Source organism: Limulus polyphemus, unplaced genomic scaffold (assembly GCF_000517525.1).
Source record: "Limulus polyphemus unplaced genomic scaffold, Limulus_polyphemus-2.1.2 Scaffold3127, whole genome shotgun sequence".
Taxonomy (NCBI): Eukaryota; Metazoa; Arthropoda; class Merostomata; order Xiphosura; family Limulidae; genus Limulus; species Limulus polyphemus.
Window position 1 is genome coordinate 80,374 of NW_013668737.1, and position 2,566 is coordinate 82,939.

At 30.2% G+C, this 2,566-nt stretch overlaps 1 protein-coding gene across 6 annotated transcripts in view; it reads right to left on the bottom strand.

Moving 5' to 3' along the window:
• Positions 1-2,231, bottom strand: part of LOC106468712 (sarcolemmal membrane-associated protein-like) — a 77,601-nt gene extending 75,370 nt beyond the window's left edge. For 5 of the 6 annotated variants that reach the window (XR_002612695.1, XM_022397078.1, XM_013929157.2 and 2 more), the window contains exon 1: positions 2,078-2,231. The gene's annotated coding sequence lies outside the window, so the exon portion shown is untranslated. Of the gene's footprint in view, positions 1-1,802; positions 1,970-2,077 lie in introns of those variants that run through there. The other variant, XM_013929156.1, reaches the window with a different exon arrangement.
• Between the last annotated feature and the right edge of the window lie 335 nt (positions 2,232-2,566).

Sequence of the window (2,566 nt, forward strand, 5' to 3'; positions counted from 1 at the left end):
AAAGCTAACTGCACACACACACACACACAACACACTTTCAGTAAAACTACTTGCAAGCTTATAGCTTTTATCAACTAACTACAAAATAAATAACAATAACAGATGTGTTGAAGAATACATCTGTAACCTTGACTTCCACAGACTGAATCTATTACCTACAATATTCAAGTATGTGTTCCTGACCATTTAATTTTATCTATGAAGAAAAAATAAAAGTAGACTGTCTAAACCTCTTAATGATTCTGAACACCTGAATCACATACAAATGAAACAATACCAAAACTGTTTCTCCTTACACCTTAAATTATTTAAACAAGATATAATTTTAGTACACTGTTTCTATCCTCTTTCCAACATTCATATCCTTCCTCTAGTAGAGAAACCAAAACAATTCATAGTAATTCAAATGACATTTCACCATTCTTGTGCACTTACAATATATTCTTGTTCTAAAACTGAAAATTCCTCAAAACAGAATTCAGAATGTATTGTTTTTTGTTTTGCTTTCACTTACACTAAACAGAGAGCTTTATGGTTTTTCCCCTAACACCAAAATCTCTCTTTTTTTTTTCTTTTTTTAAAAATAGAAACACCAAGGTTCAATTCACACATGAAATTTTCACACCCCAAGTACAAAATTTTACATTTATTAACATATGTTTCACACAACGATCCATTCGATGAGAGGACTTCCAAAAATTAGAAACATAACTCTCAACAGAATCTGTTCTTCTCATTCTTCTCAGCAACTTAGTGTCAACAAACTTAGAAATAATACTGTTTAATAGCTATTTAAATTAATAAGATAAATTATGAACATCAGAAATCCTAAAGCATACATTTAAAGGGCACTACTGCTCATTCTTTCAATTCAATAACACTCATTTGTCATCTCCGTTTTCCACTACTTAAGTTTTCTACCATACATCCAAGGAATGAGAAGTTCTTAAATAAAATCCTATGGAAATGATGAGTATTCCACATTAACAGGTTTTTTTGTTGTTGTTTTTCATTAGCAAGTGTTTGACTGCTATACTGCAGTATTCAAATAACTTATTCTTTCAAAATTCCACTGAGGTTCTTAATGCTTTAAATAATGCACATAAAGACTGATTCTATATTTCTAGCAACTTTAGCTTTCCTGCAGTATTTTTTTGCACATATTACTAAAGGTGAACTTTGTACTAAACAGCTATACCATTGATACTGACTCTAATGTTGGAGCTGTGTACATAATTTTTATGTTATGGCATAAATTAATATAAGCCCAACATTTAGTATTTCACTCTCATATTCAAATTTTCTAAAATCATAACAGGAGTATTTTTGAAATTAAACAGTTTGAACTTTTATAGTCTTTATAAATAATTGTATAACATTAGCATAACATTCTACAACTACTCAAGTTAAACAATGAAAGCAAAGAAAGACTGAAAAAAAAAAACTAGCTCATTAACTGTAACTACACTGCATTTTGATAGTTTGTATTTACTATATAGTATTCGTATGCTTAAAAATAAAAGTTAAATTAATACAGGCTAAAAGCTCAAAAGCACGAAGCTACGGTATCCATTTCGTTCTTCTTGTTTACAATATTGTATATTAGTTGTTAACATTTGCACCAGTTATAAGTATAGTATTTGCTACTACTAGTAGTAGTACAATTACGAGTACGAATAAAATTTGTTTTATTGGGAGAATACTTATAGGGTAAATTGAACAAAACTACAAACTAAACCGAAAAATAAAATTTTAACATTTATTCTCACTAGTAAAATTATATGCTTGAGAAATATACATACTTGTTTATGACAGAAGTTTCTTTAGAAATTAAAAGTTAAAATCAAGTTATGAAAAGTTACTCCGAAATCAACTCAGCTGTTCAATCACTTGTCTTAAATCTCTATGATTTTTACGACATACGTTCAGCGTCAGCCATGTTCTCGTCGCCGTTTCGTACACTTGCTTTCCTCGCCCCAAAGTACCGAACAAAATAGTAACAAAATAAAAAAAAAAGCATCTAATACTATAACACATATTTAATGTCAAATTAAATATTATTGCAAAATATATTTACCTTCCTGAAGTTACGATTCCACATTTCCAAACTAAATGTAGAATTGGATCGGAAGTGATAAGCTTCGTTCGAGATTAGTATCATTTGCTACGTGTTTAACTATGTTCCCACTAGAGGGTAATAAGATTGTAAAAGGGCGTTGCACACATTGTGTTATTTTGCTCTTTGGTTGATATAGCTTATCTATCGAAGGTATTTGAGAAAATCCTTGATGTTCATTGAATATTAAAGTGCAAAACTCAGTGTAATATTCTTAGTTAAGTCTATAAGTACTTTTAATTCATGAGCAGAGTGGGATTATTATTCCACCTTTTCCGGCTTCTGATTTGGGAAAAGAAAAGTTCTAAGGGATCTTCAGAAAATGTATCCGTCAAAGCAAATTTAGAGAGAAAGACTGGTCGAGTCAGAAGTTGACCAAAGCTCTCTCGAATTGATTGAGTGTTAAAACAAACTAAAAGAGTAGAGTTGTTTAAACATTTAACAACAAGC